We start from the raw sequence: 18,532 nt of genomic DNA, 5'->3' as shown, positions 1-18,532 counted from the left end.
CCTCACAGGTACAATATCCTCTTACTGGTGCATCCTCTCACTGCTCCAAATCCTCTCACGGGTACAACATTCTCTCACTGCTCCAACATCATCTCACTGGTACAACATCTTCTCACTGGTGCATCCTCTCACTGCCACAACATCCTCTCACTGGTACAACATCCTCTCACTGCTCCAACATCCTCTCACTGCTCCAACATTGTCTCACTGGTACAACATCCTCTCACTGCTCCAACATCCTCTCACTGCTTCAACATCGTCTCACTGGTACAACATCCTCTCACTGGTACAACCTCCTCTCACTGGTACAACATCCTCTCACTGGCACAACATCCTCTCACTGGCACAATATCCTCTCACTGGTACAGCCATCTCTCACTGGTACAACATCCTTTCACCAGTACAACATCCTTTCACCGGTACAACATCCTTTCAGCGGTACAACATCCTCTTATTGGTACAACATCCACTCACTGGCACCACCTCCTCTCCCTGGTACAACATCGTCTCACTGGTACAACGTCATCTCACTGCTTCAACATCCTCTCACTGCTCCAACATCGTCTCACTGGTACAACATCCTCTCACTGGTAGAACATCCTCTCACTGCTCCAACATCGTCTCACTGGTACAACATCCTCTCACTGCTCCAACACCCTCTCACTGGTACAAAATCCTCTCACTGGTACAACAATCTCACACTGGCACAACATCCTCTCACTGGCACAATATCCTCTCACTGGTACAGCCATCTCTCACTGGTACAACATCTTCTCACTGGTATAACACTCTCTCACTGGTACAACATCCTCTCACTGCTGCAATATCCTCTCACTGGTACAACCCCCTCTCACTGGTACAACATCCTCTCACTGGGACAACCTCCTCTCACTGCTATAACATCGTCTCACTGGTACAACAGTGTCTCACTGCTTCAACATCCTCTCACTGGTACAACATCCTCTCACTGGCACAACATCCTCTCCCTGGTACAACCTCCTCTCACTGGTACAACATCCTCTCCCTGGTACAACCTCCTCTCACTGGTACAACATCCTCTCACTGGTACAACCTCCTCTCACTGGTACAACATCCTCTCACTGGCACAACATCATCTCCCTGGTGCAACATCCTGTCACTAGTACAACCTCCTCTCACTGGTACAATATCCTCTCACTGGTACAAAATCTTCTCACTGGTACAACATCCTCTCACAGGTACAATATCCTCTTACTGGTGCATCCTCTCACTGCTCCAAATCCTCTCACGGGTACAACATTCTATCACTGCTCCAACATCATCTCACTGGTACAACATCTTCTCACTGGTGCATCCTCTCACTGCCACAACATCCTCTCACTGGTACAACATCCTCTCACTTCTCCAACATCCTCTCACTGCTCCAACATCCTCTCACTTGTACAACATCCTCTCACTGCCCCAAAATCCTCCCACTGGTACAACATCCACTCACTGCTCCAACATCCTCTCACTGGTACGACATCTTCTCACTGGTGCATCCTCTCACTGCACCAACATCCTCTCACTGGTACAACATACTCTCACTGCTCCAACATACTCTCACTGGTACAACATACTCTCACTGCTCCAACATCATCTCACTGGTACAACATCCTCTCACTTGTACAACGTCCTCTCACTGCCCCAAAATCCTCCCACTGGTACAACATCCACTCACTGCTCCAACATCCTCTCACTGGTACAACATCTTCTCACTGGTGCATCCTCTCACTGCACCAACATCCTCTCACTTGTACAACATACTCTCACTGCTCCAACATACTCTTACTGGTACAACATACTCTCACTGCTCCAACATCCTCTCACTGGTACATCCTATCTACTCCAACATCCTCTCACTGGTACACCATCCTCTCACTGCTCCAATAAAGTCTCACTGGTACAACATCCTCTCACTGGCACAACCTCCTCTCACTGCTCCAACATCGTCTCACTGGTACAACAGTCTCTCACTGCTCCAACATCCTCTCACTGGTACAACATCCTCTCACTGGTACAACCTCCTTATTGGCACAACATCCTCTCACTGCTCCAACATCGTCTCACTGGTACAACATCCTCTCACTGGTACAAACTCCCCTCACTGACACCCCCTCCTCTCAGTGGTACAAACTCCTATCACTGACACCACCTCCTCTCACTGGTACAACGTCCTCTCACTGCTCCAACATCCTCTTACTGTTCCAACATCGTCTCACTGGTACAACATCCTCTCACTGGTACAACATACTCTCACTGCTCCAACATCGTCTCACTGGTACAACATCCTCTCACTGCTCCAACATCCTCTCACTGGTACAACATCCTCTCACTGGTACAACATCCTCTCACTGGTACAACATCCTCTCACTGCTCCAACATCCTCTCACTGGTACAACATCCTCTCACTGGTACAACATCCTCTCACTGGCACAACATCCTCTCACTGGCACAACCTTCTCTCACTGATACAACCTATTCTCACTGGTACAACGTCCTCTCACTGCTCCAACATCGTCTCACTGGTACAACATCCTCTCACTGCTCCAACATCCTCTCACTGGTACAACATCCTCTCACTGGTACAACATCCTCTCACTGCTCCAATATCCTCTCACTGGTACAACCCCCTCTCACTGGTACAACATCCTCTCACTGGTACAACCTCCTCTCACTGCTCTAACATCGTCTCACTGGTAACACAGTCTCTCACTGCTTCAACATCCTCTCACTGGTACAACATCCTCTCACTGGTACAACCTCCTCTCACTGGTACAACCTCCTCTCACTGGTACAACATCCTCTCACTGCTCCAACATCGTCTCACTGGTACAACATCCTCTGACTGGTACAACGTCCTCTCACTGCTCCAATGTCCTCTCACTGGTACAATGTCCTCCCACTGCCCCAACATCCTCTGACTGGTTCAACATCCTTTCACCGATACAACATCCTCTCACTGGTACAACATCCTCTCACTGGCACCATCTCCTGTCACCGGTACAACATCCTTTCACCGGTACAACATCCTCTCACTGGCACCACCTCCTCTCACTGGTACAACATCCTCTCACTCCTCCAACATTGTCTCACTGGTACAACATCCTCTCACTGCTCCAACATCCTCTCACTGCTTCAACATCGTCTCACTGGTACAACATCCTCTCACTGGTGCATCCTCTCACTGCCACAACATCCTCTCACTGGTAGAACATTCTCTCACTGCTCCAACATCATCTCACTGGTACAACATCTTCTCACTGGTGCATCCTCTCACTGCCACAACATCCTCTCACTGGTACAACATCCTCTCACTGCTCCAACATCCTCTCACTGCTCCAACATTGTCTCACTGGTACAACATCCTCTCACTGCTCCAACATCCTCTCACTGCTTCAACATCGTCTCACTGGTACAACATCCTCTCACTGGTACAACCTCCTCTCACTGGTACAACATCCTCTCACTGGCACAACATCCTCTCACTGGCACAATATCCTCTCACTGGTACAGCCATCTCTCACTGGTACAACATCCTTTCACCAGTACAACATCCTTTCACCGGTACAACATCCTTTCAGCGGTACAACATCCTCTTATTGGTACAACATCCACTCACTGGCACCACCTCCTCTCCCTGGTACAACATCGTCTCACTGGTACAACGTCATCTCACTGCTTCAACATCCTCTCACTGCTCCAACATCGTCTCACTGGTACAACATCCTCTCACTGGTACAACATCCTCTCACTGCTCCAACATCGTCTCACTGGTACAACATCCTCTCACTGCTCCAACACCCTCTCACTGGTACAAAATCCTCTCACTGGTACAACAATCTCACACTGGCACAACATCCTCTCACTGGCACAATATCCTCTCACTGGTACAGCCATCTCTCACTGGTACAACATCTTCTCACTGGTATAACACTCTCTCACTGGTACAACATCCTCTCACTGCTGCAATATCCTCTCACTGGTACAACCCCCTCTCACTGGTACAACATCCTCTCACTGGTACAACCTCCTCTCACTGCTATAACATCGTCTCACTGGTAACACAGTCTCTCACTGCTTCAACATCCTCTCACTGGTACAACATCCTCTCACTGGTACAACCTCCTCTCACTGGTACAACATCCTCTCACTGCTCCAACATCGTCTCACTGGTACAACATCCTCTGACTGGTACAACGTCCTCTCACTGCTCCAATGTCCTCTCACTGGTACAATGTCCTCCCACTGCCCCAACATCCTCTGACTGGTTCAACATCCTTTCACCGATACAACATCCTCTCACTGGTACAACATCCTCTCACTGGCACCATCTCCTCTCACCGGTACAACATCCTTTCACCGGTACAACATCCTCTCACTGGCACCACCTCCTCTCACTGGTACATCATCCTCTCACTGGCACCACCTCCTCTCACTGCTCCAACATCCTCTCACTCCTCCAACATTGTCTCACTGGTACAACATCCTCTCACTGCTCCAACATCCTCTCACTGCTCCAACATCGTCTCACTGGTACAACATCCTCTCACTTGTACAACGTCCTCTCACTGCCCCAAAATCCTCCCACTGGTACAACATCCACTCACTGCTCCAACATCCTCTCACTGGTACAACATCTTCTCACTGGCTCATCCTCTCACTGCACCAACATCCTCTCACTTGTACAACATACTCTCACTGCTCCAACATACTCTTACTGGTACAACATACTCTCACTGCTCCAACATCCTCTCACTGGTACATCCTATCTACTCCAACATCCTCTCACTGGTACACCATCCTCTCACTGCTCCAATAAAGTCTCACTGGTACAACATCCTCTCACTGGCACAACCTTCTCTCACTGCTCCAACATCGTCTCACTGGTACAACAGTCTCTCACTGCTCCAACATCCTCTCACTGGTACAACATCCTCTCACTGGTACAACCTCCTTATTGGCACAACATCCTCTCACTGCTCCAACATCGTCTCACTGGTACAACATCCTCTCACTGGTACAAACTCCCCTCACTGACACCCCCTCCTCTCAGTGGTACAAACTCCTATCACTGACACCACCTCCTCTCACTGGTACAACGTCCTCTCACTGCTCCAACATCCTCTTACTGTTCCAACATCGTCTCACTGGTACAACATCCTCTCACTGGTACAACATACTCTCACTGCTCCAACATCGTCTCACTGGTACAACATCCTCTCACTGCTCCAACATCCTCTCACTGGTACAACATCCTCTCACTGGTACAACATCCTCTCACTGGTACAACATCCTCTCACTGGTACAACATCCTCTCACTGGTACAACATCCTCTCACTGGCACAACATCCTCTCACTGGCACAACCTTCTCTCACTGATACAACCTATTCTCACTGGTACAACGTCCTCTCACTGCTCCAACATCGTCTCACTGGTACAACATCCTCTCACTGCTCCAACATCCTCTCACTGGTACAACATCCTCTCACTGGTACAACATCCTCTCACTGCTCCAATATCCTCTCACTGGTACAACCCCCTCTCACTGGTACAACATCCTCTCACTGGTACAACCTCCTCTCACTGCTCTAACATCGTCTCACTGGTAACACAGTCTCTCACTGCTTCAACATCCTCTCACTGGTACAACATCCTCTCACTGGTACAACCTCCTCTCACTGGTACAACCTCCTCTCACTGGTACAACATCCTCTCACTGCTCCAACATCGTCTCACTGGTACAACATCCTCTGACTGGTACAACGTCCTCTCACTGCTCCAATGTCCTCTCACTGGTACAATGTCCTCCCACTGCCCCAACATCCTCTGACTGGTTCAACATCCTTTCACCGATACAACATCCTCTCACTGGTACAACATCCTCTCACTGGCACCATCTCCTGTCACCGGTACAACATCCTTTCACCGGTAAAACATCCTCTCACTGGCACCACCTCCTCTCACTGGTACAACATCCTCTCACTGGCACCACCTCCTCTCACTGCTCCAACATCCTCTCACTCCTCCAACATTGTCTCACTGGTACAACATCCTCTCACTGCTCCAACATCCTCTCACTGCTTCAACATCGTCTCACTGGTACAACATCCTCTCACTGGTGCATCCTCTCACTGCCACAACATCCTCTCACTGGTAGAACATTCTCTCACTGCTCCAACATCATCTCACTGGTACAACATCTTCTCACTGGTGCATCCTCTCACTGCCACAACATCCTCTCACTGGTACAACATCCTCTCACTGCTCCAACATCCTCTCACTGCTCCAACATTGTCTCACTGGTACAACATCCTCTCACTGCTCCAACATCCTCTCACTGCTTCAACATCGTCTCACTGGTACAACATCCTCTCACTGGTACAACCTCCTCTCACTGGTACAACATCCTCTCACTGGCACAACATCCTCTCACTGGCACAATATCCTCTCACTGGTACAGCCATCTCTCACTGGTACAACATCCTTTCACCAGTACAACATCCTTTCACCGGTACAACATCCTTTCAGCGGTACAACATCCTCTTATTGGTACAACATCCACTCACTGGCACCACCTCCTCTCCCTGGTACAACATCGTCTCACTGGTACAACGTCATCTCACTGCTTCAACATCCTCTCACTGCTCCAACATCGTCTCACTGGTACAACATCCTCTCACTGGTACAACATCCTCTCACTGCTCCAACATCGTCTCACTGGTACAACATCCTCTCACTGCTCCAACACCCTCTCACTGGTACAAAATCCTCTCACTGGTATAACAATCTCACACTGGCACAACATCCTCTCACTGGCACAATATCCTCTCACTGGTACAGCCATCTCTCACTGGTACAACATCTTCTCACTGGTATAACACTCTCTCACTGGTACAACATCCTCTCACTGCTGCAATATCCTCTCACTGGTACAACCCCCTCTCACTGGTACAACATCCTCTCACTGGTACAACCTCCTCTCACTGCTATAACATCGTCTCACTGGTACAACAGTGTCTCACTGCTTCAACATCCTCTCACTGGTACAACATCCTCTCACTGGCACAACATCCTCTCCCTGGTACAACCTCCTCTCACTGGTACAACATCCTCTCCCTGGTACAACCTCCTCTCACTGGTACAACATCCTCTCACTGGTACAACCTCCTCTCACTGGTACAACATCCTCTCACTGGCACAACATCATCTCCCTGGTGCAACATCCTGTCACTAGTACAACCTCCTCTCACTGGTACAACATCCTCTCACTGGTACAAAATCTTCTCACTGGTACAACATCCCCTCACAGGTACAATATCCTCTTACTGGTGCATCCTCTCACTGCTCCAAATCCTCTCACGGGTACAACATTCTATCACTGCTCCAACATCATCTCACTGGTACAACATCTTCTCACTGGTGCATCCTCTCACTGCCACAACATCCTCTCACTGGTACAACATCCTCTCACTGCTCCAACATCCTCTCACTGCTCCAACATCCTCTCACTTGTACAACATCCTCTCACTGCCCCAAAATCCTCCCACTGATACAACATCCACTCACTGCTCCAACATCCTCTCACTGGTACAACATCTTCTCACTGGTGCATCCTCTCACTGCACCAACATCCTCTCACTGGTACAACATACTCTCACTGCTCCAACATACTCTCACTGGTACAACATACTCTCACTGCTCCAACATCCTCTCACTGGTACAACATCCTCTCACTTGTACAACGTCCTCTCACTGCCCCAAAATCCTCCCACTGGTACAACATCCACTCACTGCTCCAACATCCTCTCACTGGTACAACATCTTCTCACTGGTGCATCCTCTCACTGCACCAACATCCTCTCACTTGTACAACATACTCTCACTGCTCCAACATACTCTTACTGGTACAACATACTCTCACTGCTCCAACATCCTCTCACTGTTACATCCTATCTACTTCAACATCCTCTCACTGGTACACCATCCTCTCACTGCTCCAATAAAGTCTCACTGGTACAACATCCTCGCACTGGCACAACCTCCTCTCACTGCTCCAACATCGTCTCACTGGTACAACAGTCTCTCACTGCTCCAACATCCTCTCACTGGTACAACATCCTCTCACTGGTACAACCTCCTTATTGGCACAATATCCTCTCACTGCTCCAACATCGTCTCACTGGTACAACATCCTCTCACTGGTACAAACTCCCCTCACTGACACCACCTCCTCTCACTGGTACAAACTCCTATCACTGACACCACCTCCTCTCACTGGTACAACGTCCTCTCACTGCTCCAACATCCTCTTACTGTTCCAACATCGTCTCACTGGTACAACATCCTCTCACTGGTACAACATACTCTCACTGCTCCAACATCGTCTCACTGGTACAACATCCTCTCACTGCTCCAACATCCTCTCACTGGTACAACATCCTCTCACTGGTACAACATCCTCTCACTGGTACAACATCCTCTCACTGCTCCAACATCCTCTCACTGGTACAACATCCTCTCACTGGTACAACATCCTCTCACTGGCACAACATCCTCTCACTGGCACAACCTCCTCTCACTGATACAACCTATTCTCACTGGTACAACGTCCTCTCACTGCTGCAATATCCTCTCACTGGTACAACCCCCTCTCACTGGTACAACATCCTCTCACTGGTACAACCTCCTCTCACTGCTCTAACATCGTCTCACTGGTACAACAGTCTCTCACTGCTTCAACATCCTCTCACTGGTACAACATCCTCTCACTGGTACAACCTCCTCTCACTGGTACAACCTCCTCTCACTGGTACAACATCCTCTCACTGCTCCAACATCGTCTCACTGGTACAACATCCTCTGACTGGTACAACGTCCTCTCACTGCTCCAATGTCCTCTCACTGGTACAATGTCCTCCCACTGCCCCAACATCCTCTGACTGGTTCAACATCCTTTCACCGATACAACATCCTCTCACTGGTACAACATCCTCTCACTGGCACCATCTCCTCTCACCGGTACAACATCCTTTCCCCGGTACAACATCCTCTCACTGGCACCACCTCCTCTCACTGGTACAACATCCTCTCACTGGCACCACCTCCTCTCACTGCTCCAACATCCTCTCACTGCTCCAACATTGTCTCACTGGTACAACATCCTCTCACTGCTCCAACATCCTCTCACTGCTCCAACATCGTCTCACTGGTACAACATCCTCTCACTGGTACAACCTCCTCTCACTGGTACAACATCCTCTCACTGGCACAACATCCTCTCACTGGCACAATATCCTCTCACTGGTACAGCCATCTCTCACTGGTACAACATCCTTTCACCAGTACAACATCCTTTCACCGGTACAACATCCTTTCAGCGGTACAACATCCTCTTACTGGTACAACATCCACTCACTGGCACCACCTCCTCTCCCTGGTACAACATCGTCTCACTGGTACAACGTCATCTCACTGCTTCAACATCCTCTCACTGCTCCAACATCGTCTCACTGGTACAACATCCTCTCACTGGTACAACATCCTCTCACTGCTCCAACATCGTCTCTCTGGTACAACATCCTCTCACTGCTCCAACATCCTCTCACTGGTACAAAATCCTCTCACTGGTACAACAATCTCACACTGGCACAACATCCTCTCACTGGCACAATATCCTCTCACTGGTACAGCCATCTCTCACTGGTACAACATCTTCTCACTGGTATAACACTCTCTCACTGGTACAACATCCTCTCACTGCTGCAATATCCTCTCACTGGTACAACCCCCTCTCACTGGTACAACATCCTCTCACTGGTACAACCTCCTCTCACTGCTCTAACATCGTGTCACTGGTACAACAGTCTCTCACTGCTTCAACATCCTCTCACTGGTACAACATCCTCTCACTGGCACAACATCCTCTCCCTGGTACAATCTCCTCTCACTGGTACAACATCCTCTCCCTGGTACAACCTCCTCTCACTGGTACAACATCCTCTCACTGGTACAACCTCCTCTCACTGGTACAACATCCTCTCACTGGCACAACATCATCTCCCTGGTGCAACATCCTGTCACTAGTACAACCTCCTCTCACTGGTACAACATCCTCTCACTGGTACAAAATCTTCTCACTGGTACAACATCCCCTCACAGGTACAATATCCTCTTACTGGTGCATCCTCTCACTGCTCCAAATCCTCTCACGGGTACAACATTCTCTCACTGCTCCAACATCATCTCACTGGTACAACATCTTCTCACTGGTGCATCCTCTCACTGCCACAACATCCTCTCACTGGTACAACATCCTCTCACTGCTCCAACATCCTCTCACTGCTCCAACATTGTCTCACTGGTACAACATCCTCTCACTGCTCCAACATCCTCTCACTGCTTCAACATCGTCTCACTGGTACAACATCCTCTCACTGGTACAACCTCCTCTCACTGGTACAACATCCTCTCACTGGCACAACATCCTCTCACTGGCACAATATCCTCTCACTGGTACAGCCATCTCTCACTGGTACAACATCCTTTCACCAGTACAACATCCTTTCACCGGTACAACATCCTTTCAGCGGTACAACATCCTCTTATTGGTACAACATCCACTCACTGGCACCACCTCCTCTCCCTGGTACAACATCGTCTCACTGGTACAACGTCATCTCACTGCTTCAACATCCTCTCACTGCTCCAACATCGTCTCACTGGTACAACATCCTCTCACTGGTAGAACATCCTCTCACTGCTCCAACATCGTCTCACTGGTACAACATCCTCTCACTGCTCCAACACCCTCTCACTGGTACAAAATCCTCTCACTGGTACAACAATCTCACACTGGTACAACATCCTCTCACTGGCACAATATCCTCTCACTGGTACAGCCATCTCTCACTGGTACAACATCTTCTCACTGGTATAACACTCTCTCACTGGTACAACATCCTCTCACTGCTGCAATATCCTCTCACTGGTACAACCCCCTCTCACTGGTACAACATCCTCTCACTGGTACAACCTCCTCTCACTGCTATAACATCGTCTCACTGGTACAACAGTGTCTCACTGCTTCAACATCCTCTCACTGGTACAACATCCTCTCACTGGCACAACATCCTCTCCCTGGTACAACCTCCTCTCACTGGTACAACATCCTCTCCCTGGTACAACCTCCTCTCACTGGTACAACATCCTCTCACTGGTACAACCTCCTCTCACTGGTACAACATCCTCTCACTGGCACAACATCATCTCCCTGGTGCAACATCCTGTCACTAGTACAACCTCCTCTCACTGGTACAACATCCTCTCACTGGTACAAAATCTTCTCACTGGTACAACATCCTCTCACAGGTACAATATCCTCTTACTGGTGCATCCTCTCACTGCTCCAAATCCTCTCACGGGTACAACATTCTATCACTGCTCCAACATCATCTCACTGGTACAACATCTTCTCACTGGTGCATCCTCTCACTGCCACAACATCCTCTCACTGGTACAACATCCTCTCACTTCTCCAACATCCTCTCACTGCTCCAACATCCTCTCACTTGTACAACATCCTCTCACTGCCCCAAAATCCTCCCACTGGTACAACATCCACTCACTGCTCCAACATCCTCTCACTGGTACAACATCTTCTCACTGGTGCATCCTCTCACTGCACCAACATCCTCTCACTGGTACAACATACTCTCACTGCTCCAACATACTCTCACTGGTACAACATACTCTCACTGCTCCAACATCCTCTCACTGGTACAACATCCTCTCACTTGTACAACGTCCTCTCACTGCCCCAAAATCCTCCCACTGGTACAACATCCACTCACTGCTCCAACATCCTCTCACTGGTACAACATCTTCTCACTGGTGCATCCTCTCACTGCACCAACATCCTCTCACTTGTACAACATACTCTCACTGCTCCAACATACTCTTACTGGTACAACATACTCTCACTGCTCCAACATCCTCTCACTGGTACATCCTATCTACTCCAACATCCTCTCACTGGTACACCATCCTCTCACTGCTCCAATAAAGTCTCACTGGTACAACATCCTCTCACTGGCACAACCTCCTCTCACTGCTCCAACATCGTCTCACTGGTACAACAGTCTCTCACTGCTCCAACATCCTCTCACTGGTACAACATCCTCTCACTGGTACAACCTCCTTATTGGCACAACATCCTCTCACTGCTCCAACATCGTCTCACTGGTACAACATCCTCTCACTGGTACAAACTCCCCTCACTGACACCCCCTCCTCTCAGTGGTACAAACTCCTATCACTGACACCACCTCCTCTCACTGGTACAACGTCCTCTCACTGCTCCAACATCCTCTTACTGTTCCAACATCGTCTCACTGGTACAACATCCTCTCACTGGTACAACATACTCTCACTGCTCCAACATCGTCTCACTGGTACAACATCCTCTCACTGCTCCAACATCCTCTCACTGGTACAACATCCTCTCACTGGTACAACATCCTCTCACTGGTACAACATCCTCTCACTGCTCCAACATCCTCTCACTGGTACAACATCCTCTCACTGGTACAACATCCTCTCACTGGCACAACATCCTCTCACTGGCACAACCTTCTCTCACTGATACAACCTATTCTCACTGGTACAACGTCCTCTCACTGCTCCAACATCGTCTCACTGGTACAACATCCTCTCACTGCTCCAACATCCTCTCACTGGTACAACATCCTCTCACTGGTACAACATCCTCTCACTGCTCCAATATCCTCTCACTGGTACAACCCCCTCTCACTGGTACAACATCCTCTCACTGGTACAACCTCCTCTCACTGCTCTAACATCGTCTCACTGGTAACACAGTCTCTCACTGCTTCAACATCCTCTCACTGGTACAACATCCTCTCACTGGTACAACCTCCTCTCACTGGTACAAGCTCCTCTCACTGGTACAACATCCTCTCACTGCTCCAACATCGTCTCACTGGTACAACATCCTCTGACTGGTACAACGTCCTCTCACTGCTCCAATGTCCTCTCACTGGTACAATGTCCTCCCACTGCCCCAACATCCTCTGACTGGTTCAACATCCTTTCACCGATACAACATCCTCTCACTGGTACAACATCCTCTCACTGGCACCATCTCCTGTCACCGGTACAACATCCTTTCACCGGTACAACATCCTCTCACTGGCACCACCTCCTCTCACTGGTACAACATCCTCTCACTGGCACCACCTCCTCTCACTGCTCCAACATCCTCTCACTCCTCCAACATTGTCTCACTGGTACAACATCCTCTCACTGCTCCAACATCCTCTCACTGCTTCAACATCGTCTCACTGGTACAACATCCTCTCACTGGTGCATCCTCTCACTGCCACAACATCCTCTCACTGGTAGAACATTCTCTCACTGCTCCAACATCATCTCACTGGTACAACATCTTCTCACTGGTGCATCCTCTCACTGCCACAACATCCTCTCACTGGTACAACATCCTCTCACTGCTCCAACATCCTCTCACTGCTCCAACATTGTCTCACTGGTACAACATCCTCTCACTGCTCCAACATCCTCTCACTGCTTCAACATCGTCTCACTGGTACAACATCCTCTCACTGGTACAACCTCCTCTCACTGGTACAACATCCTCTCACTGGCACAACATCCTCTCACTGGCACAATATCCTCTCACTGGTACAGCCATCTCTCACTGGTACAACATCCTTTCACCAGTACAACATCCTTTCACCGGTACAACATCCTTTCAGCGGTACAACATCCTCTTATTGGTACAACATCCACTCACTGGCACCACCTCCTCTCCCTGGTACAACATCGTCTCACTGGTACAACGTCATCTCACTGCTTCAACATCCTCTCACTGCTCCAACATCGTCTCACTGGTACAACATCCTCTCACTGGTACAACATCCTCTCACTGCTCCAACATCGTCTCACTGGTACAACATCCTCTCACTGCTCCAACACCCTCTCACTGGTACAACATCCTCTGACTGGTACAACGTCCTCTCACTGCTCCAATGTCCTCTCACTGGTACAATGTCCTCCCACTGCCCCAACATCCTCTGACTGGTTCAACATCCTTTCACCGATACAACATCCTCTCACTGGTACAACATCCTCTCACTGGCACCATCTCCTCTCACCGGTACAACATCCTTTCCCCGGTACAACATCCTCTCACTGGCACCACCTCCTCTCACTGGTACAACATCCTCTCACTGGCACCACCTCCTCTCACTGCTCCAACATCCTCTCACTGCTCCAACATTGTCTCACTGGTACAACATCCTCTCACTGCTCCAACATCCTCTCACTGCTCCAACATCGTCTCACTGGTACAACATCCTCTCACTGGTACAACCTCCTCTCACTGGTACAACATCCTCTCACTGGCACAACATCCTCTCACTGGCACAATATCCTCTCACTGGTACAGCCATCTCTCACTGGTACAACATCCTTTCACCAGTACAACATCCTTTCACCGGTACAACATCCTTTCAGCGGTACAACATCCTCTTACTGGTACAACATCCACTCACTGGCACCACCTCCTCTCCCTGGTACAACATCGTCTCACTGGTACAACGTCATCTCACTGCTTCAACATCCTCTCACTGCTCCAACATCGTCTCACTGGTACAACATCCTCTCACTGGTACAACATCCTCTCACTGCTCCAACATCGTCTCTCTGGTACAACATCCTCTCACTGCTCCAACATCCTCTCACTGGTACAAAATCCTCTCACTGGTACAACAATCTCACACTGGCACAACATCCTCTCACTGGCACAATATCCTCTCACTGGTACAGCCATCTCTCACTGGTACAACATCTTCTCACTGGTATAACACTCTCTCACTGGTACAACATCCTCTCACTGCTGCAATATCCTCTCACTGGTACAACCCCCTCTCACTGGTACAACATCCTCTCACTGGTACAACCTCCTCTCACTGCTCTAACATCGTGTCACTGGTACAACAGTCTCTCACTGCTTCAACATCCTCTCACTGGTACAACATCCTCTCACTGGCACAACATCCTCTCCCTGGTACAATCTCCTCTCACTGGTACAACATCCTCTCCCTGGTACAACCTCCTCTCACTGGTACAACATCCTCTCACTGGTACAACCTCCTCTCACTGGTACAACATCCTCTCACTGGCACAACATCATCTCCCTGGTGCAACATCCTGTCACTAGTACAACCTCCTCTCACTGGTACAACATCCTCTCACTGGTACAAAATCTTCTCACTGGTACAACATCCCCTCACAGGTACAATATCCTCTTACTGGTGCATCCTCTCACTGCTCCAAATCCTCTCACGGGTACAACATTCTCTCACTGCTCCAACATCATCTCACTGGTACAACATCTTCTCACTGGTGCATCCTCTCACTGCCACAACATCCTCTCACTGGTACAACATCCTCTCACTGCTCCAACATCCTCTCACTGCTCCAACATTGTCTCACTGGTACAACATCCTCTCACTGCTCCAACATCCTCTCACTGCTTCAACATCGTCTCACTGGTACAACATCCTCTCACTGGTACAACCTCCTCTCACTGGTACAACATCCTCTCACTGGCACAACATCCTCTCACTGGCACAATATCCTCTCACTGGTACAGCCATCTCTCACTGGTACAACATCCTTTCACCGGTACAACATCCTTTCACCGGTACAACATCCTTTCAGCGGTACAACATCCTCTTATTGGTACAACATCCACTCACTGGCACCACCTCCTCTCCCTGGTACAACATCGTCTCACTGGTACAACGTCATCTCACTGCTTCAACATCCTCTCACTGCTCCAACATCGTCTCACTGGTACAACATCCTCTCACTGGTAAAACATCCTCTCACTGCTCCAACATCGTCTCACTGGTACAACATCCTCTCACTGCTCCAACACCCTCTCACTGGTACAAAATCCTCTCACTGGTACAACAATCTCACACTGGCACAACATCCTCTCACTGGCACAATATCCTCTCACTGGTACAGCCATCTCTCACTGGTACAACATCTTCTCACTGGTATAACACTCTCTCACTGGTACAACATCCTCTCACTGCTGCAATATCCTCTCACTGGTACAACCCCCTCTCACTGGTACAACATCCTCTCACTGGTACAACCTCCTCTCACTGCTATAACATCGTCTCACTGGTACAACAGTGTCTCACTGCTTCAACATCCTCTCACTGGTACAACATCCTCTCACTGGCACAACATCCTCTCCCTGGTACAACCTCCTCTCACTGGTACAACATCCTCTCCCTGGTACAACCTCCTCTCACTGGTACAACATCCTCTCACTGGTACAACCTCCTCTCACTGGTACAACATCCTCTCACTGGCACAACATCATCTCCCTGGTGCAACATCCTGTCACTAGTACAACCTCCTCTCACTGGTACAACATCCTCTCACTGGTACAAAATCTTCTCACTGGTACAACATCCTCTCACAGGTACAATATCCTCTTACTGGTGCATCCTCTCACTGCTCCAAATCCTCTCACGGGTACAACATTCTATCACTGCTCCAACATCATCTCACTGGTACAACATCTTCTCACTGGTGCATCCTCTCACTGCCACAACATCCTCTCACTGGTACAACATCCTCTCACTTCTCCAACATCCTCTCACTGCTCCAACATCCTCTCACTTGTACAACATCCTCTCACTGCCCCAAAATCCTCCCACTGGTACAACATCCACTCACTGCTCCAACATCCTCTCACTGGTACAACATCTTCTCACTGGTGCATCCTCTCACTGCACCAACATCCTCTCACTGGTACAACATACTCTCACTGCTCCAACATACTCTCACTGGTACAACATACTCTCACTGCTCCAACATCCTCTCACTGGTACAACATCCTCTCACTTGTACAACGTCCTCTCACTGCCCCAAAATCCTCCCACTGGTACAACATCCACTCACTGCTCCAACATCCTCTCACTGGTACAACATCTTCTCACTGGTGCATCCTCTCACTGCACCAACATCCTCTCACTTGTACAACATACTCTCACTGCTCCAACATACTCTTACTGGTACAACATACTCTCACTGCTCCAACATCCTCTCACTGGTACATCCTATCTACTCCAACATCCTCTCACTGGTACACCATCCTCTCACTGCTCCAATAAAGTCTCACTGGTACAACATCCTCTCACTGGCACAACCTCCTCTCACTGCTCCAACATCGTCTCACTGGTACAACAGTCTCTCACTGCTCCAACATCCTCTCACTGGTACAACATCCTCTCACTGGTACAACCTCCTTATTGGCACAACATCCTCTCACTGCTCCAACATCGTCTCACTGGTACAACATCCTCTCACTGGTACAAACTCCCCTCACTGACACCACCTCCTCTCACTGGTACAAACTCCTATCACTGACACCACCTCCTCTCACTGGTATAACGTCCTCTCACTGCTCCAACATCCTCTTACTGTTCCAACATCGTCTCACTGGTACAACATCCTCTCACTGGTACAACATACTCTCACTGCTCCAACATCGTCTCACTGGTACAACATCCTCTCACTGGTACAACATCCTCTCACTGGTACAACATCCTCTCACTGGTACAACATCCTCTCACTGGTACAACATCCTCTCACTGCTCCAACATCCTCTCACTGGTACAACATCCTCTCACTGGTACAACATCCTCTCACTGGCACAACATCCTCTCACTGGCACAACCTCCTCTCACTGATACAACCTATTCTCACTGGTACAACGTCCTCTCACTGCTGCAATATCCTCTCACTGGTACAACCCCCTCTCACTGGTACAACATCCTCTCACTGGTACAACCTCCTCTCACTGCTCTAACATCGTCTCACTGGTACAACAGTCTCTCACTGCTTCAACATCCTCTCACTGGTACAACATCCTCTCACTGGTACAACCTCCTCTCACTGGTACAACCTCCTCTCACTGGTACAACATCCTCTCACTGCTCCAACATCGTCTCACTGGTACAACATCCTCTGACTGGTACAACGTCCTCTCACTGCTCCAATGTCCTCTCACTGGTACAATGTCCTCCCACTGCCCCAACATCCTCTGACTGGTTCAACATCCTTTCACCGATACAACATCCTCTCACTGGTACAACCTCCTCTCACTGGCACCATCTCCTCTCACCGGTACAACATCCTTTCCCCGGTACAACATCCTCTCACTGGCACCACCTCCTCTCACTGGTACAACATCCTCTCACTGGCACCACCTCCTCTCACTGCTCCAACATCCTCTCACTGCTCCAACATTGTCTCACTGGTACAACATCCTCTCACTGCTCCAACATCCTCTCACTGCTCCAACATCGTCTCACTGGTACAACATCCTCTCACTGGTACAACCTCCTCTCACTGGTACAACATCCTCTCACTGGCACAACATCCTCT

This window comes from Lissotriton helveticus, chromosome 3_1 (assembly GCF_964261635.1).
Source record: "Lissotriton helveticus chromosome 3_1, aLisHel1.1, whole genome shotgun sequence".
Taxonomy (NCBI): Eukaryota; Metazoa; Chordata; class Amphibia; order Caudata; family Salamandridae; genus Lissotriton; species Lissotriton helveticus.
Note: the sequence above shows the minus strand (reverse complement) of the source record.